Source organism: Saccopteryx bilineata, chromosome 5 (genome assembly GCF_036850765.1).
Source record: "Saccopteryx bilineata isolate mSacBil1 chromosome 5, mSacBil1_pri_phased_curated, whole genome shotgun sequence".
Lineage (NCBI taxonomy): Eukaryota > Metazoa > Chordata > Mammalia > Chiroptera > Emballonuridae > Saccopteryx > Saccopteryx bilineata.
This window is the reverse complement of record NC_089494.1, coordinates 152,125,405-152,150,283: the sequence shown is the minus strand read 5'-3', so window position 1 is coordinate 152,150,283 and position 24,879 is coordinate 152,125,405. Positions and strand designations below refer to the sequence as shown.

At 36.2% G+C, this 24,879-nt stretch overlaps 1 non-coding gene across 1 annotated transcript; it reads left to right on the top strand.

The window, feature by feature from the left end:
- Nucleotides 1–21,032: 21,032 nt before the first annotated feature.
- Nucleotides 21,033–21,139, top strand: LOC136307069 (U6 spliceosomal RNA). The gene has a single exon (XR_010725761.1). It is a non-coding gene; the product is annotated as a U6 spliceosomal RNA (small nuclear RNA).
- Nucleotides 21,140–24,879: the final 3,740 nt, after the last annotated feature.

Genomic DNA, 24,879 nt, shown 5'->3' with positions numbered 1-24,879 from the left:
AAAAACTGCCTATAATGGAGGGCCTGAGTTGGAGGGAAGTGTTCAAGGGGAAAAAAAGGAGGTAGGGACCCACAAAATGCAAAAAAAGAAAAAAAATTGGGTCAAGAATAAAATGGTTTGCTTGTAAGTGATGGTCAACTAAGAGATATAATGAGAGGAATAAGAGGAAAACAGGAAAAAAGAAAAAAAATTACTATTGTATTAATTGGAGCAAAAACTAAATAGAATGGAGATCCTGGGTTGGGAGGAATGCTAATGTGTTAAAAAGCAAAGTAAAAAGCACCCAAAATGCCACACAAACAGAAAAAAACAAGTCCCAAATAAATTAATTTGTTTGTGATTGAGGATTGAATGAGAGGAAAAGTAAAAAGAGAAAAGAAGAAACTAATAGAGAAGGAGAAAAAAGAAAAAGGGAAAAAGGAAAAGAAGAAAAACAGAAAAAAAGAAAAAGAGAGAGAGAGATTAAGGGTTTTGGAGTGTAACCCTCATGGAGAGTAAGGAAGAAGAAAAGAAATAAAATGGAAAATGTAACACTTATGGGTAGTGTAGTTCAAGAAGAGGAAAGAATAAGGTGAGCAGAGAATAAAAGGATCAAGGTGGAGGAAAAAGAAATAATAATAATAATAAAGGCCAGACGATGAAAGAAACATAAAAAAATAGTGGAACAAGTTATAAAGTCTATGGATTTTTCTTTATTTTGAGAGGTTAACCTCTTCCTTTTTCTTTCCTCTCCCTCTTCCTGGTCGGTGACTCTGTACCACAGGCTCTGCCCCTGTGGCATGCTTAGGTAGAGATTTGCAGTTGATGAGACTCTACGACGATGCGACGATGTCATATATTAGGCTTCAGTCTCATTGGTAGTCAAGGCTTGTTAGCGTTTGCAGGCTCCAACAATGAGAGAGTCCGTTTTCCCGGAGTCTCTTTCCTAGTCTCTCCTTCCTGAATTAGCAACCTGATGATCCAGCTATGAGGCTGTCACTGCCTCTGCCTGGGGAATAAGAGGCTCAAAGAGCTGGCAAATCCTCACTCTATCCCCACTCAATGCAGGGCTCTGGGTAAGGCTCTGTCTGTCAGAGTCGCCAGCGTAGTCAGGTGGGGCTGGGAGCCAATTGCTCTCAAAGTGACTTTCTATGAGCCTCCAGGCCTGTTCAGCATGCCTGGCACTCTGTGGGACCACTCCCCCCAGGCTTTTTGTACTTTGTAACCTGTTTTGGCTGGGAAGAAGATGCCCTAGTTGCTGCCTGCAGTACAGGAGGTCTTAACATCTGCCAAGTCCCTTTTTTTAGCGTATATCCCTGAGTATGAAAGCTCTGACAATCAGAAGTTGCCACCACCCCCTTTAGCAAGAGGCACTAAAAAATATCACACCTCTTGTCTGAGATCGCTGAACTGAGAGAGATCTTGTCAGTTAGAGCTGCATAGGTCAGTTGGGAGGTGAGCAGACCGTGAGTTAAGCTAATTTCAGCAATTGGATCCCCTGATCTTCTCCAGGAAGGACTGCAAGCTACCCACGCACCCCTCCCCCGATGCTTGATTGTTAGTTTGAATGGCTGGGTGAGGCACCCCACCCATCCAGAGAAGCTCAGGCATAGGAAAGTTTGCTTTGGTGCACACCCTGTGTGCCAATGGCAGCTGCTGCTCACAGCATGGGTGTTAGCTCACGTGGGCTGATTTGTGGCAGGCAAACTCTTTCCTCAGATTGAACGAATGTCTGTGCCACAGCCTAGCTTCCTCCACACCCTTAGCCCCCCCAACTCTCAGTTCCAAGTGAAAGCAGCTTTTGCTTAGGTTAGTGAGGAAGGCAGTGTTTCTTTCTCCGTCTTATTTCCTTCAGGGTTGATGATATATTTAGTCAATTTTTTGCTCGAGCATACCTTTATTTTCAGTATGTAGGACTCCCAGATGCTCCAAAGATAGATTTTTCTGTCTCTGGTTGATGAACTTGTTGAAATTTTGGGGAGATTTGTTGGTCGCGCTCCCGCAGCACCATTTCTCTGATGTCACAAGAGATATGACTTTTACAAGCAGGTAACAAGTGAAGAAAAAAATGACTGAGAGTAACTGAAACCAATTGGCTAGAACAAAGAATGTTGGAGGTATGCCCAATTTCTAGGTTTCTATTCAAGCTTATTTACTGGCATTGGCAATAAATGCAGAGGCTTCATCTTCTCAGATAGTTGACTAACTAGAGCAGGCACTGGGGATCCTTATGACACCATGGGAACTTGACATCCTCATAGTATTCTCAACTGTAAAATGGGACCAAGTAGCCTACCAAATCTCATGGAGTAAATTAAAAATGACTAAGCATAATATTTTTCTAAAAGAGCAGATAGAGCCCTGGCCAGTTGGCTAAGTGGTAGAGTGTTGGCCTGGCATGCAGGAGTCCTGGGTTTGATTCCCAGCCAGGGCACACAGCAGAAGCACCCATCTGCTTCCCTATCCCTCCCCCTCTCCTTCCTCTCTCTCTCTCTCTCTCTCTCTCTCTTTCTTCCCCTCTTACAGCCAAGGCTCCATTGGAGCAAAGTTGGCCCGGGTGCTGAAGATGGCTCTATGGCCTCTGCCTCAGGCACTAGAATGGCTCTGGTTGCAACAGAGCAACAACCCAGATGGGCAGAGCATCGCCCCCTGGTGGGCATGCCAGGTGGATCCCAGTCGGGCGCATGTGGGAGTCTGTCTGACTGCCTCCTCATTTCCAACCTCAGAAAAATACAAAAAAAAAAAAAAAAACAGATAGAAAGTGTCATATAAATGCTAAATAATCATAATAAATTTATAGACACACTAGCAAATATCACTAGATAAAGGCTGAGTAGATTGGGTCCTATTTAATTTGCATTTAACTTCAAGAAAAAAGAGTTTTTTGAAGTAATTTTGTTTTTATTGTGTCTCTGAGGCTCTGTGAAACTCTTGATTGAAATGCAATGTATTATCTGATTTCTGTGTGCATTTTGTTTGAGCAAGAAAGTGAGTAGATTCTCTATACTGCAAAAACATATGAGATATAGTTGCACTTTTCTAATGCAAAATTTCACTAGCCTATTACTGTGAGAAATGAAACTTTGCTTTCATATGAAAACTTAGAAGGGTAGCTTTCTAGTTGGAAAAAAGAGACATAATTGTTAAGGTGTAAGCTTATTTTTATTACTGATTATTGCACACCAAGCCTAGTTTACCACTATGGACTGAGTAAAAATGTGTTTGAGGGTAAGGTATTCAGTTGTATATAAGCTCTGCTCCAATGATGGATTTATTAATTTCTTTTGTATACATTTTTGAAGTACTAAATTTAGGTGCCACTTAAAGGGAAGTTTATCTGGAGAGTCACCAATAACTACACTGGGAAAGAGAAAAATGAGTTTTTGTTATAATAAGACCTTACAAAATGGGAGATATTTGTTTCTATAGCATAATCTTACCTAATTGACTAATATATGACCATTCAACTGTACTTTTCTTCTCATTTGAACAATATGGCTGCTGAAGAAGTAGATAATGACTCAGTTCAGGGGTACTGGTGGCTGTCCCCCATGGTGTTTCTCCCTGGGCCACCAACTTCACACTCTCCTCACACAACTCTAGTCCTTTCAATCCTCCCCCGCCAGAGCCCTGGGTAAGTGACTGTGAATGAGATTTCTGCATTGGCTCTTTAAGAGAGAGCCTGTCTCCAAGAGCTCTATCTCTTTCTTGCAGACAGAAACATTGCCTCTGCTTACTTCCAAATGCTATGGGTGCCTGTTCTAGGCTCTGGTGTTCTAGGCTGGGGTGCCTGGCCTGGGGCTGAAGACCCTCCTATCTCAGGACAAACATCCTTGCAGTGAGAATTCCCTCTGGACTCTCTGCCCCACTGAATCCTGGGAGCAGGCAGCCCTGTTCACCAGTCTTGATGTCACTCTGTGACTTCTTGGTTATGGATTCCTTTACATTTAGCCTGAAGTTGGTTTTTCAAGATGACTGTTCTTAAATATAGTTGTAACTCCAATTTGGTCCTGGAAGATGGCAGTTAGAACATCTGCCCTCTCTGTCTCCATCTTGGAATCAAGGCAGATCTATTTCTAATTTTTTTTTGAAAACTCTATACTATTTTCCATAGTGCCTGCCACAATGGAGGTTTTCATTTACTCCACATACTTGTTAGCACTTGTTGGTGAATTTGTTGATTATAGCCATTCTGACATGTATATTTTTAATTTGTAACTCTCTGGTGATTAGTGACATTGAGAATTTTGTCAAATTTTATTTTTAGTTCCATTTATTTCTACACAGACAAGTCCTCAACTATTTGAAAAAGTGTTCAATATTTGAAACATAAAATTTGGATGTTGTTGTTTTGATAGACTGCTTCATCTTAAGGCTTCTTTGATGTGGCTTCAGAAGCAGACCATTAAACTTTGCCAAGCTAAGTATGCAGTATTTTTCCTTGCTGATTTCTCACACCCTACTCTATCATGAACTTCAGATTCCTTTCCATGTCTGAGGTAATATTCAAATCTTATCCTGAAAGCTCTTTCAAAATCATGTACCTCATTATATTATCCCCCTTGTTAAATATTCACAGATGTTCTCATGTTTATAGAATAAATTCTAAACTTTGGACCAAAAACAGGTCCATGTAACATGCTTTATTTTTTGAAGTTACTCCTGATTATTTATGTTTTTGTACCTTACTTTTCAACAGTAATTACCTATTTGGCAGTTTCTGAATACATCATGCACTTACATGCTTTCTTTTTATGCAGTCCCTTCCAAAAGCTTTTATCCCCTTTTATGTGATTGAATTCTAATCATTTCTAAATTCCAACTTAAATGCTATTAGTGAGAATTAAATGCTCCCTTTTCCATAATACTATAACATTATTTTACAACCATATTCATTGCATGTTTATAGGTAGCCCTTCATTATGATGTGAGCCATGATTTTTTGCACTTAAAAAAAAAATATATATATATTTTAGTAACTATATAGCTGACTTGTAAAATGGAGATGGGAAAAGGAAGAAAAACTTTAAAATGTCTATGACTAATACAATACCTAACTTATTTCAAATAAAGAATTATTTTTTCTAAGGTATGGTTGTGTCAATAGTCAGTTAATTTGAATATATTCATTTTTACTTTAAAAAATTACTCAAGAGCTTTTAATTATATGTATTTGTTAAACAGATTCTCCTAACAATTGTTTACTCTTTCAATTTGCAAATTACTTTTTCCCATATAACATAAATGTAAACCTCAGAAGTGTATTACCTCTACATTACACTAAATTCTAAATTAAAAGTATGAAGATAAATGAGAATTTATTACATTTTTTTTATTTTTATAATACTGCAATGGCCTTCATAATTATTCATTACATTTATGCATATGATATTGCTATGAGCTAGGAAAAAAACAAATACTATTTACCCTTGGTTTATGTGTAAATGAAGAAAGGGACATACAGCTTTAATGAACTTGTTAAGAGCACTCATAAGGTAGAGACAAGTCATGAACCCAGATTGGAAACTGTGCTTTGCCCTACAAAGCTGTTTCCATGTTGTGCTCTCACTCCAACCAAATAGCCTTTAGATTTTAAAATATTCTAATTTAACCACTAATTTTACTGATTTGGGTTATATTTTTTTTAAAGAAAATTAATCCATGGTAGAAAACTGCTGAACTCACGCAGTTTCTGAGTTATATAGGAATCATTTTTCCCAGCTGGTGCATTTTTATGAAACAGACTCCCCTATATTTGTTCCACAAATGAAGGACTTTGGTTTTCCAAGTGTGCTTTTTACATAAAATGAAAGCATATGTGACCCAGGAAAACAGTGTGAATGTTTCATACTTAATTGAGGGTATTCTATAGACCTGAGTATCTGTTAATAGTATTTTAAAACCTAGAATACCTTGTGCAATAATTTTAATTCCACTCACCAGTATGGATTTATATTTTTCTCCAAGAAATGGGAAGGAGTCCATTCATAACTTTCTATTGTTCAGATTATATGAAATCTCACTTGCCTTGGTTAACCAGAATTTTAGGATAAGAGCTTATCTTTTTCAGTGGAAGGTTCATTAGATCAAGTCAAGGGAGAAGTAGCCTAGGAAATTTCAGTATTCTGGAAATGAAAAGAAAATTGCCAAGAAAATATAATCCCCTATAGACTCTCCTACCTAAAAAGCCAGCTCAAGATTTGGTGGCATCAAGCCCAGAAAAGTGAGGCACTTGGCTTCCATAAGCCAAAAAACTCTGGAATGAGAGAGACAGGTAAGCTTCATTCTAACAGCACAGATGGCCCCTGACATCACTGCCAAGTTGCTCACCAGGTCTGACAAAAAGGGCAGCTGATCAAACAGACTACGGCTGAAAGGATTGTTGTAAATAGTACTGGAAAGTATGACAGGGGTGGGGGAAGTGGACAGAAGCAGAAACAGTCAATTCATGGAAAAATTATTGCCATCTCCACAGGGCAGTATGTCCTTTTGGCATCTGCCTTTCTAGGGCTCTTGGATTGTCTCAGCCCTGACAAGTAGAGATCAAGTGTTTAGGCAGATGATAAACTTAGTTCCTACTGGGATGGAGGCTGAGTTGCTGTGCTTTGTTAGCTCCACCCTGATGACTGATGGGGTGAAGGGAAAGGCATCACTCCACTGACCCAACGGAGTCCTCTTTCTCCTATCAGAGAACCAATGCTGCAAACAAAAGTGGATGGCATTCAAGAGTTACAAAGGAGTGGGGAAAGAATAAAGTCAGTGAAAACATAGGTGACATTTGCAACATAAATTTTCCCCAATATATGTAGCTCTCTGCTTTCCCATTCAATCAGACTCTCTCAGTCAATGTTATATACTCAGTAATTTCTATTCGGTATTCAACCCCTCACCCATCATCTTTACCCTAATACTCCTCACTATTCTATATACAGAAAAACATACTGGGTAGGCCCTTTTAGAAAGAGAACCCTGACCAGGCAGTGGCGCAGTGGATAGAGCGTCGGACTAGGATGCGGAGGACCCAGGTTCGAGATCCCGAGGTCACCAGCTTGGGCGCAGGCTCATCTGGTTTGAGCAAAAGCTCACCAGCTTGGACCCAAGGTCGCTGGCTTGAGCAAGGGGTTACTTGGTCTGCTGAAGGCCCACAGTCAAGGCATATATGAGAAAGCAATCAATGAACAAGTAAGGTGTCGCAACAACGACAACAAAAAACTAATGATTGATGCTTCTCATCTCTCTTCGTTCCTGTCTGTCTGTCCCTGTCTATCCCTCTCTCTGACTCTCTTTCTGTCACTGTAAAAAAAAAAAGAAAAAAAGAAAAAGAACCATAAGATACCCCCCACACACACACACACCTTATTTAGTCTTATCAACAAGAGAATTAAACAACTTCACATAGGATTAATACATTTTCCAAATTTATCTTATGGCACTAATTAAAATTTTTATGGGCTGTTTGCCTTGTTGTTTTTAAAAAAATCTTGCTTGAGAGAGTGTGAAAAATAGTGGTTCTGTTCCAAGGCTACAGGTGAGGTGTCAATGGACTTAACATTTCTGGAAGCCTGTTAACTATAAGTGAAACATTCTTCAAACTATATATAGCCTTTGAGCCAATAGTTCGTTATCTAGAACTTTTCTCTAAGAGGGCAATAAAAGATGTGCATAAGGATTTATCTGTTATTTGTCAACACATTAGACAAAATTAAATTCCCATAAGAATATTACTAAAATAACTATGATACAGTTCTATGGAAATATTTTTAAAAGATTCAGCCTTTAAAAGTAAAATGATAAAAAAATTAAATTACACCTTTAATAGTCAGTATGTCCTATGTTGTGATAACAACAATAAACTCTCAAAACCTAATGGCTTATGGCAATATATATAGGTTTTCATATTGCTCATAATACATGTCCATGGTGGCCTGAATAATGTCTTCCAATGCTATCCAGATTCAAGTCTCTGGAATTCTGTAAATAGTACCTTATGTGAGAAAGGATCTTTGTAGATGTGATTTAGGGTTTTGAGATGAAGAGATTGTTCTTGGATTATTCAGGTGGTATCTAAATTAAATCACGAGTATCCTTATCAGAGGAAATAGAGATTGACCATAGACAGAAGAGGAGGTGGTATGACAAAAACAGAGAGAAGCAGAATTGGAGAAAGAAGATGCTTTTCTGATAGTCCTGAAGATGAGGGAAGAAATCATGAGTCAAGAAATGCAACAATAGATTCTGGAAAAGGTAAGGGTTAATTATCTAGAATTCTGCCCTAGGGTCTCCAGAGGGAGCATGATTCTGCCAACATCTTGATTTATAGTTCTGTAATACTTATTTTAAACTTCTGGCATTAAGAACTGTAAAAGAATAAATTTGTGTTGTCTAAAGACGTCAAGTTCATGATGACTTGTTAGAGTAATAAAAATCTAGTACACAAGCTAATAGAACAGGCACTATCTTAATCCTTGCCATTTTTATGGTAGAAAGAAAAGAGTTTTTGTTGAGTTATATTCTTGAAATTAAATATATTGATAGTAACACAGCTTACTTCCACTTAAACTTCGCTGGCCCCATTTGAACCTTCATGTTTCAAGAATCCTACCATGTACTCCAAGTAGACTAGCAAGTATGCAGTAATAAAATAGTGTACAAACTTAAACCTATTACTTAAAATATACATTTGAAAAAAAGAGGGTAAAAACCAGAAATTGAAGACCATCAGTTTGAAGAATCTGAGAGGAAATTGAAGCCCAAAGAGATAAAAAAAATATTATCTAAAATAATTATATAATTATAGACTCCAAGCAAAACTTAAAGCTTTCCTGATTCAAAGCACTGTTTTTTCAACCCAAACACACAATCCAGTCCTTTGCTTGTTAAAAAAAATTGATAATTTTGTATTATTCTTATTTCCTTTCCTAAGGACACCAGTCCTATTGGATTACGGCCCACCCATACCCTCACTTAACTTAATTATCTCTTTAAGGACTTCTAAGTCCAAACACAAGGGTGGATAAAAGTAGGTAAAATTACCAGCCATCATTACCTAAAAGATAAATAGTAAGTAAGAAAACAAAATAACAATAACAAGAAAAAGACAGATAATACAAATATATAATACAATAATATAACAGTCAATAATAATACAAAAATAAGCTATTTCACATACCCATAACTCATAACCTACTTTTTTTCCACCCTCTATTGTTACATTTTGACATATGTGGGTTAAGATTTCAACATATAAATTTGGGGTCCAGAGCATCAGTTTTTTGAGGAACATTGTTTACTGACATAGAAGAAATGTCTATTTCTTTTAAACTAATAGAAGTGCTACATCTAAGAGGCAAAATGTCCAGCAAAGCTAAGTATTAATTGTTTTAGCTTTTAAATATCATTCTCTGAGACCAAAATCTTTATGGAAGAGAGCAACAATACATATATAGGTCTATTTAAATTAATAGATAGATTTTACAGCTCTCCCCCCTTTTTTTTCAGTCTTTGCGATGTCTATCCTATAATATAGCATTTGTGGAAGGCAGAGACTTCCAAAAGAATGGCAATTTTACCATATTCCCTGCTGTCACACACAGTAGGTGTTAATTGCTTTGTTATTTCAAATGATCAAAATGCACCTAATGCCCCAATAAGTGGGCACATTTACCAATGTGCTATTCCCCCCAGTTATTTAAAAACCTTGCTTTGAGTGTCTATTTGTTCAGCCAAAATTATGTGTTCCAAATTGTTACTGACTCATTCTTACCAGAACATGAAGAGAATTCCCAAAGCTGGCCCACAGATATGCATGTCTGACACTTACTGCAATGACAATATAAGAGGTAGTTGATGTTTATTTTGCCGCAGGACAAAAATCAGACCATAGTAATTTCTAGAATTGGTCCCTCAAACAAATTGGTGCCATTTTACCAATTGTGATAAAAGATGCATGTCCTTCCTGTTCAAGCTCTTACCAAATAGAGCTAATGTGGGACTCCTTGAAATTTTTGTGATTTAAATGCACAAACACTTGTTCATGGGGCCATCTGCTCAGTATAATAAAGAAGGTTGTTGCTGCTGCTTCTTTTATCCAGTGAACAAAATGACTCTGGTTGTAGTTTCTCCACTTTAATCTTGGGAAAGGTACAAAAGAAACGGAATAGTCTGTATTTTGTTCAAGTCTTTTGAATGCAAAACAATTAGAATTCAAGTCAAAAACAGGGTGGTCCTAAAAGTGAGATGTGTAGGTTTCCAGTCTCCTACCTGACTCTGACACCTAGAACGTCCTGTTATTGCTATGAGGCTAACTAGTCTCATCTGGCCAGTGGTGGTCAGATACTACTTAGTATCTACACAATGCTTTACAGTTTTAGAACATACAATTCACATTTGAGGCTTACAGCTAATAAGCACCATAATGTGAAGATCTCGAAGTTTAAAAACACAACTCATGCATGGCTACAGTAAGAAAAGACACACCACTCTTTCTTGAAGTTAAATGGGTAAAGCAGATGTGCTTTTTATATTTACTCATGCTCTATGATCTATGGTATATTAAAAATTACACCAACTTTTGGAAGGTTTGCAATAAACAGCAAAAAATACTAAAGACAAATATCATTTGCCCATACTCAAAAGATCCAAGGGTAACATAAATAATTTGTATCTCCAGACAATACAAATTCTATTTTGCTTCCACATAATTTTATTTGAATTAACAAAATAATATGTGTAAAATCATCTGCAGTGTCTAGTTTCTATAAGGAACTCAATATATGTCAGTTGAATCTAAAACTATTAAACCCACTTTTTTCTCATGAGGTTTTTGTAGGGTTTTTATGTTCATTTGTTTTCCTCCCTGAACTGTTTTCTTTTAGCATGCTCTGTGACACACTGCTTGAGGATACAGTGCAACCCAAGAATGAAAGCAGGTTTTTGGTGGAACCTGTTCTCAAGACTAGGACAAGAAATAGTTTCTAGTGTTGTATTTAGAGCATTCTTCATTCCAAGAAACCTTATTGAAAACCTAAACAGAAATCCCAGGTTTCAGCTAAGTAAATACTGTGTGAGTGTTGCCTTAGATGACCTATCTGACAAAATTGCATTGTTTTTTATCTCTAAATATATTAGTTGCACTTATCAATATACAACTCTGTAATTATTCCTAAGCAGCTTAATTTATGTGCTTTCCTATAAGAAATTTTAAGGCAGGATGCACTTATTCTTGTATTTTCCTTTTGTTCCAGCTAGAGCATGTGGTAAACTGGAATGCAGGGAACAATGCAAAGAATGAAAACAGGCTTTGGAGTCAGTTAGAAGACTTGAGTTTGGAATACTGTACTGGGAATTTTGACTCATTTGTAATCCAAAGAGTGAAAGCATATGAAAGAGATCTATAATGGTATAAGGACATATAAATGTTAGTTCCTGTGTCAAATAAACACTAATTAGTTTATCTTTAGAAATAAATCTTACTTTTGGTCACACAGATATAAAATATTTCAAAGCATCCTTTCAAGGCTGATGAGGTCATATGTCTGAGTTATGATCAAAGGGATGGATAAAAAGTGACAGACAGCACTTTTGGGTCTGATTTAAAGACTATCCCATACAAACTGGTTAGATGTTAATGTCCAGAATAACATTGGAACCTATAACTTGAAAAAAGTAGGGAATAGACTAATAGATGTCAGGGTGAGGGAAGGAGTTGGGGAGCAAGAAAAACTGCTCATAAACACAATGTGTGCTGACTGTAAAAAAAAAGGGTGTCAGGGCAGGTAAAAGAGGGTAAAAAGAGACAAATGGTGACTGGACTTCAAGAAGTGAGCACACAATACACTATACAGATGGTCCGTTATAGAATTATACACTTGAAACCTATATAATTTTATTAACCTGTGCAACTCCAATAAATTAGTAAAAATATTTTAAAAGTATTTTAAAAAATAACCTTCAACAGCCTGCATACCTAAATAACCACTTGGAACAGAGTCCACATCCCATTGTAGTAACCATGGACTTTCAGTACACAAGAGCTAAACCTAAATTGTGTCGATGAATATATTCACAGGGTGGGGCAGTTTTTTGTATAGAAAATAATACAGTAATTAATAAATAATAAATAATAATACAAGGATAAACTTTGTTTTACATACAACTTTAAACCTACTTTTGCCCCATTCTGTATACATTTTGTCCAGCTACATTTAGCCTAACCTATAAAGTATTATTAAATGTTAGCCAATATCACTTTATTCTAATATCTGTTGTTCTTTTCAGGCTTTCTGCATTGCCAGAACACTTTTAAATACTTTTAAGAATTTTTAGCAATAACTTAAAAAATTAAAGGAGCCCCAAAAAACACAAGCCAGCAATAATTACAGTACACTCACTCCTGCAATGTAACAGTGCCCTAGCATCTATAAACCACCCAGTTATTGCACTATTTAGTTGGTCATACTTTAGCCCTATATACTTATTTGAGTAATCCTGTTACTTCCCTCACTTTGCTTCTATATTTTCCTAGGAAGCAAATTATTGCACATTCTGCTAACCATGTGAACTGTCTCTTAATTCATATGCAAAGCCAGTTTTACCGCACACATCACAATGCCATATGACCTCTGCAGCTCCATGGATGTTTTAAAAGTTTTTGGTATAAATATAAGGACTCTCAGTTATAGTAAAAATATAGCTTTCACATTAATAAGTTGTCCTCACCCCTGTCCTGATGATATTCACTGAAGGTTCAGGGTCTGGGTCATTTAAAGAAACCATTACTGACTTTGTAAAAACCAAGGGATGAACACAGGGAATGTGATATGGGACTAACAACTCCAGCAGTGTTGGTTATTTCAAGGCATGGATCACAAACAGCAGCAGTGGTGATCAGAGAGGTTTTTCTAATCCATCCCAACCACACTGATCAAAGGATTAGCTCCAGCACCTTCTCAGCTCTGTCAAACTGTTCTAGTTAGCAGTTGCTTTTATATTTTCTTTGAGCCTCTATGTTTTAACTTTTATCATATTTTGTGCTTCTTTTTTCTTGAGCACTTAACTTATATCTCCTAATTCATGTTTATCATTCTAGAGTGCCTTGACAGAAACTGAACAAATTAGGAGCCCAATGAAGGTTGATCTGTTATCTTTTTATGTGACTATAACCAAGATAACTATCATTGGCACCTGAGCCATGGTTTTCAAAGCACACTCACATACCTTTACCACCAAAACTGTGAAACTAAAGGGGCAATATGTACAGTTGAGGAAACATAAATTTAAAAAGATCAATGACATTTTTACATTTCCATGGCAAAAAAGTAGCAGATTTGAAACTAAATTTACTTTTTTTCTAATTTGTAATCTAATGTTCACTCTACTTGTTCACACACAACTACAATATTCAAGGTATTCTGGTGATAATAAGGAAATAGTCTCTACCTAATGGGTCATGCTCATACTGGTACCTTAAAAATATCCTGAAGTATAAGCATGGTCAATACAAAGGAGAGTGAAGGCTTTTTCCTTAATGGTCATATGACCATCTTTGAATGAGTACTATTTGTGAATAAACTTGTTTTTCTGAAATAACTTGCTCAAATAAATACAATAATTGGTCATGATGAGAAAGGCAGCAAAAGTTGCTTGTCAGAATCACAACTTTTTAACCTAGACATTTAAATGAAGCTTTATATAGTGCAGAAAGACCTCTGAAATTTGTCTAAAACTAAGAAGGTTAAGAAGGATATGGATCCTAACTGAGAGAACTTGGAGTATTAAGAAGATTACAAGAACATTATAGATCACTTGACAGTGTCTAGTAACTAGCTAGCCAAAAATTATTGGCCACTCTTTTGGGCCTAAAACTAAACTACATATCCAAATCTTCCATGAAGTTAGATGTGTTCATCTGAATTAGGGCCCTCAAATGGGATGTAAACAAGAATGATATGTACCACATCTAGGTCTGGTCCATAAAAACACACTGATTGTGGACCACCATAAATTATTCTTACAGAAGTAACCACAAAATGTATGGAGCTAGGATCCCTGTATGATCTCATGGAGGAAAACATTTCTCTCATCCTGACTACTTCCATGTCTTAGTTTCTTTGTTACTTCACCTTAGTTTATCCTAACCAATACAAGTGACCAATAGAAGTATATAAAGTAGTAATGAGAGGATAGGCAAAATAAATGAAAAATAAAAACTGAGGCAATTACTGGTACTTTTGTGGGATTCAGCCATAGAATAAAGAATTTTCAAAAGGAAATTGGTTGCCTGACTTCTGTGGTACAGAGGATAAGGCATCGACCTGGAATGATGGGCTTGCCAGTTCAACACCCTGGGACTTGTTTGGTCAAGGCACATATGAGAAGTAACTATGAGTTGCAGCTTCCCTCTCCCTTCCCTCTCCCCACTCTTCCCTCTGTTTCTCTCTCTAAAATCAATAAATAAAATATTTTTTTAAAAAAGAAAATTGATTGATAAAAATTAAGCATCAATTTAGAAGATTCCTATTATTTATTTATTTGAAGAATGAACTTTATCATTTATCATCAAGCTAAGTGGCTGATTTTATGACAAAGAAAACAAATTGAAGTTCTTTTTTCCCCCCTAAATATCTCAATATTTTTTAAAGCTCTCTATATCAAAGTTTACAAGGCATTCTCCAAACATAATAATAATGACATCTTATAACTTATCTGTGAAATTATAAATTATTTATGACATAAGAGATGGAATCAATTAAAATTTAAATTTGATAACACTGTATATTATACCTACTAATCTACTTTGCTTTATATTGTATCTAGTTAGGTACTAGCTATTCATCTACCTACATACTACCTACCAGTTATGCACTCTAAAACCAGACTATCAGTTTTTTAAGTTCATTATGTCACTGTGATTCCAACACTTATTTTGTGCTAAGCCCTTCACTCACAAATATTTCTGCTGTGGACTGGAGAGTCAAGAGCAAAGACATGAAAAGAAAGCAAGCCATGTGCACAAGAGAGAAAGATGTCTGGCTTATCAGTATTGGAAGCTCTGTTTGGGGAATTAGGGAGAGATGAGGCAGAAGAGGCAGAGAAGAGTGGATAATTGATGAACAGCCTGAAATGCAGAGGAAGCAGATTTTACACCTGCTGTTTAAGGCACTCTGCTATGGCAATAGTAGGTTCTAGTTTAATTTTTAGGGCCTAGAATCCTGGAATAAAGGCAGCAGGGCCTAGTAAGGGGGAAAACACTGGACATGGAAAACTTGGAGTGAATCAGGGGAAAATGTTCACAAAGGGAGCATTGTGCTCAGCTGGGTGACATCACGTATAGGATACAGAAAGAAAAAAGTCAGCCCCTGTCCACACTATCCTGGTTCTATGCTGGATGAGGTACTATAATACTAGGGTTCAGGAAATGTTGTCTGGGGATAGAAACAGCAACACTAAACTCTGCAGCCCTGCTTTCCACATCTGTCAAAGACTTTGGGTGGTTTCTCTACAGTCCTGCCTGGAAAGAGAAGGCTGGGCTGGACAGTCTCAAAGGAACCCATCCATGTGTAGCATTGCCTGCCTCAGTGAGTCCAGTAAACAAAGGGCTCTCTGAGGGCTCTCTGCTCAAATCAGAGCTGATCAGAATGAGACAAGCAAGTATCTCAGAAACCTGCAAGGTGTATTTGGCTGTGTTCCCCTCCCCATCTTTTCCCAGAGCAATTGCTAAACCCTGTGAAAAATACTAGAGATGCAGTCACCTTATCCCAGAGAAATATTGTGTTTTTCTGCAGCTCAAGTTGGCCTCAGCATTTGCAGCTATCAGTCGGTGGTGAAGTACACTGCTTCCTCACCACATGGCTGGCTAATCAGGGCCTATTATGCTGTAGAAAGCAGTGCTGATGTGCCTCTTAAAATGTTACCACCGACACACCTACCATCTGACACCATACAATTAGCCCTGCACTCTTGAGTGCATGGTAGCGGCAATATTACCACCTCAGAGAGATCATTGTTTGAGATTTAGAGCAGCCCGTGCACATGCTGGGTTCCTATGCCCTTCTAGGGCAAGGATTAAGGGTGTTAGTCTTTATATTGTCAAAAAGTGTTAATTTTCCAGAGCATTTTTCCTAAGAAAACCACTGTGCCATATTGTCATCTGATTCATTACTATATACCCTACTGGGAAATGTTAGCCTTCCTTTAGATGGAGAAAATAGCACCTCGCTGAGCATTCCTTTCTGTATTTGACTGCAGAAGAATATCTGTTTGAGGAGCTTTGTGATTTCAGGTGACCAGATAATCATTCAGAAAACCCCTGTGACATCTCCATGTGGTTTACATCCTCATGTCCTATCCCCAGTCCCAGGCCCCTATTCCCTGCCACACACACACACACATACACACACACACACAGACAATACAGACAGGCACACATAGACACCTAAACACACACACACACACACACAGACACACACGAAGACAGACAGGACTACATACAAAGGTAAACTTTCAGAGAAAAATGATACTGAAAGGTTTTCCAAGAATTCCAATAGACAATGAATTAGATATAAATACCATGATTAAAATTCTAATGTAGAAAATGAAATAAGGCCCTGGCCAGTTGGATCAGTGGTAGAGTATAGACCTGGTGTGTGGACATCCCAGATCTATTCTGGTAAGGGCACACAGAAGCGACCATCTGCTTCTCTACTGCTCCCCCTCTTCCTTCCTTCTCTCTCTCTCTCTCTCTCTCTCTTTCTTTCTCCCAGCCATGGTTCAGTTGGAGCAAGTTGGCTCCTGGCACTGAGAATAGCTCAATGGCCTCACCTCAGTCACTAAAATGGCTCAGTTGTCAAGCAGCGGAGTGGTGGCCCCAGATAAGCAGAGCATGGTCCCGCTAGGGGGCTTGCTGTGTGGATCCAGTTGGGGCACATGCCAGAATCTGTCTCTCTTCCTTCTCCCTTCTCATTCAAAAAGAAAAGAAATTAGGGCTTGTGATACACCAAGTGAAAATGTAATTTTGAACAGTGAGGACAGAGCATTAAAAACTTAGGTTCTTAAAATATTCCAGATATGAACTTGTCAGGGTCATGGAGAATAGCCAGTGGTCATGAGACTCTGATAAGAGCTTTCCAAGCTGTGAACTAGACTACCACTGGGCTTCCTTCCTCTGATGCGATGGTCTGTGGAGGAGAAAATGTGTCTGAGGAGCCCTATTTGCACACTGCCTATTCCAAGTGGCAATGCCAATTCACTGGTGAGGGGCATCTGGTAGACATGGGCAGAGAATTAAAGGCTTTAGGTTAATGCAAAATATTCCCATTGTTGCTGGTTTTTCAACCATGAAATAATAAAGTTTCCACCCTTCTCCAAATCAATATTTATCTCTATGTAGTCTGTGATATTGAGACTGCTCTCCTGCTGCAACTGAAAAAATAAAAAACTGAACCCTAGATATCAAAATATTTCAATAGTTGTTTATTGTTATTGTTTTGGTGGTGGTGGGTCTCCATTCATTTCTCTACTTCAGCACTGAAACTCATGACATTTCTGGGGAAGTGCCAGCACCCAAAGCTTCTTCTTTTTTTTCCCCTCTGAAATTCCAGCTGGAACTTTTAGGAATTATAATGTCACAATATGCCAGTAGTCAGGTTATTTCTAGTCATGTTTTGAATCAGATTTGACTAAGAATATAGACTTTTAGGTTCTAGCAGAAGGAAATAGCTAGAGAAGGGAAGAGAGGAGAAGAGAAGAGGGGAAAAGAAAGAGGAAATAAAGAAATAAGGAATTAAGGAAGGAAGGAAGGAAGGAAGGAAGGAAGGAAGGAAGGAAGGAAGGAAGGAAGGAAGGAAGGAAGGAAAGAAAGAAAAAAAAAGAAAAAATGAAGGATTTCCAAATACGTACTTATTTGGGGTTGGAGGTGGTAGCTCCTGGTTAGGTAAAAAGTCTATTGACTATTTTTTATTATAGAAATATTTCAAATAGACTGTTCTTTATTTAAGCAATGCTTTAGAAGTCATACCTTCTGATATCCCTGGATATAGGTAGTTTACATTTATGTAACAGCATATTTTAAGCATAGAAAAATGTCCATTTCTTTTATTATATCACAGATTCCCTCAATGCATAGGTAAATAAGATTGAAGAAAATAATTGAATATGCAGACCTGAAATCAATGTCAGCACATCTTCTAATGAGCTATAACCACAGTGAACTGTTACACCACCTGCTCCAAGCAGACAGATGGAAGCCCTATGGGGGTTATGGCTCCTCTTGTAAAGAAAGCTGGAATCACATACATGCACAATTTTCACAGAAAAAAAAGACCAAGGCATTAACACTTAATAGAAGATCACAGTGATTTTGTTAAGAAATGTTGGCATGTTCAGCTTCTGACTCCTTCCTATCATTTTAGGGTAAGGCAACCACATCATTTCTTAAGTACATTTACAAAATACAGCATTCTCAGAGGCTCTTGCAGGCATGCAGATGAAATAAGCTGAGTACACTGGGTAACAAAAATAAAACACAGAACCACATTCTATTTGGATCCATACTTCTTAATAGTAACCACACAGTAGTGTTAGATTTTGGATGATGGAAGATGGGGAGGGGTGAGAGGGGAAAGTGATAACAAGAAATAGGTTAGAGAAGAGAAAGGGGCACATTGGGTAGCAATTCTAATTTTAGGACAGTGTGTGTATTAGCTATACTATGGGGAGATTCTTCAGGAGGTACACTTAGAGAAGGAAATCTGTAATTTTAGTTGCTTAAAAATATAATGCTTTTTAGTAAGCAAATCAATAAAATTTACATTAAAGTGAAACTATAGAAAATGGTAGATAACTTCTTTGTTCTATGCAAAGTATGGCTTTATTTTCTTATTAATGTTTGAATTTTTAAGATTTTAAAATCCTATTCATTTGCTCTGAAAACCATATTTTCCATTAAAAAAATTGTTAGCAATTATTATATAAACAATAGATAAAATCATTCATTTACTCATTCATTCTGCAGCATGATTTTGCAGGCTATTTAGAATTATTGGTCTCCACCAACTAAATGCCTTGAGCAGTCTTCAGTCATTGTAACAGTCTAAATGGAAAATAATACAAATAACAACAACAACAACAACAAAAAACAAAGGAACCTTAATTCATTTTTAAACCTTCTGGAAGAGGAAGAAGCAGTTCTTTACCTTCAGGTTGAAAAGTCTTAAAAGAGGCTGATAGAAAATAAACACTATAGTTTCTAACTCCAAGGAATAAACAGGTTGGTGGGGAAATCTGCAAGTGTAATTATTTTGCTGATGCCTTACCCTAGAGTCCTGTCATTTTTAAAACTTCTGTGCAATAATCAGGTTAGACTCCAGGTCTTCTCTTCCCTGAGCTTGGCTTGAATTGGTGCTCACAGAACTTTCGCTGGGTTATCTGCCAGACAGTTGGGGATATGGAGGCCCCCTCATGTAGTTGACTTTGCTAGCCTGGCTGGTTCCATCTGGTGCTGATGGCTTTTGCTGCAGGAACTCTTTTCATGTAGGTGATGTGTGCTGTCTGTAAATTTTGGGGGGAGGTTTATTCAACCTCACTCTGTATCTCCATTTCTGAGAAACCCCTTTTCAGAGAAACAGCATGAACTCCCTTTTTCTCTGCTTGCAGCAAATATTCCTAATCTGTTCCAGGTTGGGTTTCCCATTATTTGGCTGAGCAGTCAATAAGCAGCCATACATCAAATGTCTATCTCTTCTTGTGGACTCCCAGGCAGAGCCATAGGAAAAAACTGAGGCTCTTTTGTTCACTCTCTGAGGACTACATAATGCTGTGATGGGGTGAGGCTTTCTTCTTACTCTTCCCAGAGACAATATATTACTGTTCTATCAAGCCCTGGGTCATGAGATAGTAATGTAGGTCTCCTACATTCAGAATTCCATAGACCAGAAAAGGAACCACCCTATATGGACAAGTATACTCCCCAACTTCCAAAGATAGAGTATGGATAGAGAGAAGCAGTAACTTTATGGTGGAGAAGCCTGGCTAACACTATCTTGACTAAGTCACAAAGGTTAACAAAACCATGTTGATATCATGAACCCCCAGATATGATGTGATGAGAGGAACACTTCATCTCTGTTGTTCCTCCCCAAACCTATAACCCCAATCTAACCATGACGGAAACTACAGATAAACCCAAGTCAAGGAGCATTCTATACATACCTGAATAGTACTCAAGTCAGAAGTGACTAAAGGCTCATGATGAAAAAATCCAATATAGTAGCCTGGGTTGAGTCCTAGAATGGAAAAATGACATTAGTTAAAAACTAGTACAATCTGAATAAAATCTGGAATTTAGTTCATAGTCATGCATCAGTGTTGGTTTCTTAGGTTTTTAACTGCCTTGTTAAGGTAAGATATTTACCTTAGAGAAAACTGGGTGAGGGTCTACGAGTGCTTTTTGTACTATCATTGCAACTTTTGTGTAAGTCTAAAATTATTCCAAAATAAAAATCTCTTTTAAAAAAATTGAAGAGAGAGTGGAACCAAATTTGGTTCAACAGCATGGTAATGGACTTATCAGCAAGAATTGTATATGCCATGTGTGAGGAACTTGAAGAATTTTGATTGGAGAAAAAACATCATAAATTTTTTATTCTGTAAAGATTAAATGGGAAGTACTATGGGGAAAGGATTGATTAGAAGCTAACAGAGCAAAAAGCAGGAAGGGTACTATGATGAGCTTAAATACAGTTACAAGAAGGCTATTACAACCTTTGGTGAAAGAAATCATGTGAACCTCTGCTGAAGTGCGTGCGTGTGTGTGTGTGTGTGTGTGTGTGTGTGTGTGTGGCAGCATCAGTACAAAGATATTTCTTGTCAAATGCTGAAAAAGGCAGTATATATATTTTATAATAAATATGAAACATACATTATTGTTTCTATGTGGTGGCATTAGTTCCCATAGGGTTTTTTTAGTTATTTTAATACTTAAAAAAACAAAGGACACAGTATCATCAGACTTGAAAATCTACTTGCATTGTAGATTTGGTTAAAAAAACAACAACTTTGTGCTCGCTTCGGTAGCACACATACTAAAATTGGAACGATACAGAGAAGATTAGCATGGCCCCTGCGCAAGGATGACACGCAAATTCGTGAAGCGTTCCATATTTTTGGAGCACACCTAAGGTCACACTGTGGTTCTCTGGGAGGTCAGACCTCCGGTGGGGTTGCACAGTGCTCCCCCCATCCCTGCGAGAAATACATGCTGAAGTCCTAAAAAAAACAAAAACAAAAAAAAACAACAAAACAAAACAAAAAAACAACTTAGATTCTTGCTTTTTTCAGCTATTATATATGCAATTTTGATCTAATCACTTCAACAGGACCAGAGTTTTCCATTTCAAAAATAAAAAGAATGAGCCAGAATGCCTTTGATTTCTAAGATAGCTATCAGAGATGTCGCAATGAATTACTACCTCTAGAACATTATTGAGTTAGAAGACAGTTAATCAGTTTTCTCCTGGGCTTCAATAGAGAATAATTGTTGAGTATTCACTATTCTAAAAATATTTTTATAATTAATGATTTTTTTAAATCCTGTGATGGTAATGGTTGCCCAAACTACATAAAAATACTTCATTAACAAGAATTTATTTCAAACTTTGCCGTCTTACAAAATTCCTATAAGTTTAATCATGAAGATTCATGACTTAGGTATTTCTAAGCAATGAAATCTGTTTTGTAACTATGAAAGTATTCGTAGTTTTAAAATTGCTCATAAAAATACTTTGAATCTGGGAGTAAGGAACACAAAGAAAACCAAATAGAAGGTGACAGAAAACAATTTGACTTTGGGGTATACAACATAATCAAATGTCAAAATAACCTGGAAATGTTTTCTCTGAATCTGTGTACCCTAATGAATCAATGTCACTCCATTAAAATTAATAATACAAAACAAAACAAAAAACAAATAAACAAACAAAAAATACTTTGAATCTTTTAGACTTCTGGGACAGTGATTGACCATGAAAAAGAAGTCTGTTCTGCAATGGATATTCACTGATTAAAATGTTGACAAATTTTTATAAACCTGCATTAATTTTTTTTGGTGAACTATTACTAATATAAGACATTTATTCTGATAAGGTAAAATTGAAAAATTCAGGCACATTTACAAAATATTTCTAGCTGAGAAGTTTGGTATGATTCTCCTGGGACTAGATACCAAGTAAATAAGATGTATCCATTATTTCTTTAAACCAATTGATTTTTTTTCCAGAAGGAGGCTGTCACAAACATGGTAATTATAGTGTTTACATGAATATCATAATCTATTTTCCTATTGATTAAAGTTCCTAAATTATTTCACATTAGAATTTCTTTTAACATTATAAAATAACTTTTTGGGAATTAAAAAACTAACTGAGCCATATAAATATTTTACTTTGAATAATATATAGTGTTATACTGACAAAGTTTTTATTTGTAATTTATATAATATTTATTTAATGGAATTCTTTCCCATGACATATAACACTTGAAATCACACCAGAATTTTTACCATAGATCCTATAAAATAAAACATCAGTCTAGGACAGATAATTATATGATTTTAATTGAGCTTAATTATATTTTAGGGTCATAAAGGAGGCCCTAAAAAGTAATAGAAAGAAAATATTTGCAAGATGCATATTGCTGTTTTGTAAATAATTTTCACTACTCTTAAAAACTGTTACAAGGAGAGAGTGCTTTGGCCTTGCCTTATAAATCAGAGTAGTTCCAAGTCTCATCTGTCAGAAACCACTGAAGCTCATTTCTACTCAGCATTTATTTGGCTCTCGTTCAATTTTGCATTTATTGAATCATTTATTTTTAATTTCATAAAAGAATGATGAAAGCCAACATCAAGCATGAAAAGAAAAAAATGATGTATGTTTACAGATATAGCTCAGCCAAACACATTAAAATTTGCATATGATCTGAAAAGGAAACAATATTTGAATGAATTATCCTTACAGTTTTAGAGGAATGTAGAAGGAAATTGATATCTTCAATAGGACAAATTCTTAGACCCCATTTTAAATTAATAGTACATAAATATCCCCATAGTTTCAATTTTTCAATAACCCACTGTTTTTACAATGGCTTTCTGATCTTTTTTTTTCTTAATTGCATCCTGTTTCCTCCATTAAGCCAAATTTACTTTCCCACTCTTTTGGGAATCTTGCAGGTGTTAATCCAACAAGGACATGGCTGCCATCCACAAGATCCATTCCTACATGTTTCTATGCTGTCTTTAGTCATTGGGGCAGCCTTGACTTTTACTTTTATATCCATGACCCATATGATAAATGCTACCTGAACAATAACAAAAAAGGAAAGAAGAAATGGAACACAATATTAAAGAAGAATTTTAAAGGTAGCTAAGAAACCCAAACAACATTTTTGCATTTTTATTTCAATGTAATTTTAGAACTCACAGTCCTTGATCTTCCAGCCTGTTATTTCAGACCCCTGAGCCATCTTATCTCTCTGAATAAGTGGACAAAGACTTAGAAATGCCTTTGCAGTATGAGATGACTTTGGAAAAGATATCTGGAACAAAGAAGTAATTATGGTTTTCTGATTGATCTTGTCACCACCACTCCTTAAATCTAAGTTCTGCTGCTTTCATACCATTGAAAGACTACTCTAAGATTTGCTTCTAATGCCAGTAGAGCATAAAGACACTGCATCTTTCAAAAATAAATTGTAAATTCCTGATCTGATTTATACACATACCTTGAGTTTATAAGAATGGCTTATTTCAAGATTAATATACAAGCAATTCTGAGGATTTTCAAATGATTTACAATGAATGTAATTTATGAATATAAAAATGAAGAAATTAACATAAAAACAATAGCACTGGTATATAATATTTTTAATGTATTAAAATATTTAGCCCTGGCTGGATAGCTGGTTGCTTAAGTCATTGTTCCCATACTCAAAGGTGGTGAGTTTGATCCCCGGTCAGGGCACATACCAGAATGTTTGTCTCCCTCTCTTCTCCCTTCCTCTCTCTCTAAAATTAATAAAGAAAAAAATTTAAAAATATTTGGCAAATATAAGTAGGTGCTTAAGTCTTTTCTCTGACATTCTAGAAATATTGGTTTATTTAATAGCATGAAGAATAAAGAATATTAACAATCAGACTTTGTAATTTCCCTAAATTTGAAATTAGGAAATCTATTGTCATAGTCAATATTTTTCAAAGGGTACAGCAATTAGCCTCATATAAACATAAACTCTCAGTAAATCAAAGTAACTTTGTCTTAGTTATTATGCTCAAAACATTCCTTAACAAATGTATTGATACTAGGAGTGTTTCTATTTGATAATGCGGAAAAAAAATTACACTCATTTTTTAGAGACACTGATGTGTACTCATAAACAAATGAATATCTTAATTAAGTAGATTTTATATTTAATTTTAATATCTATGTTGGTATAAACTATAAGGTTAAACATTCAGAAGAAAATGATTTTTTAATCACTTCAAATGTTCACATTTTAACGAATAAGTCTACAATTTACTTCCTCTTTTTTTCTTCATGAAAATGATACTTAAATAATGAAATATATATTCTCCATATAAGCAGCAGTTATATAAACTATAGTTCTGTCAATCAGGTTGACCCTTAAAAGTTTTGGCAACATATTTGTAAAGTATGAGATTTCTTTTGTTTTTCTATTACTGTTCAAAGAATAGAATACCCCAAAATTAGAATATGTTTTGGTTTAATAACAGTGAAGATTGAAAATAAAATATGGTAGGATATTTTTAATATTAGTAGAATGAATATCCAGTATATGTAGAATTACTCCATACAATTTAAAAATTTCATATAGAAGATCTTCTGAAAAAGT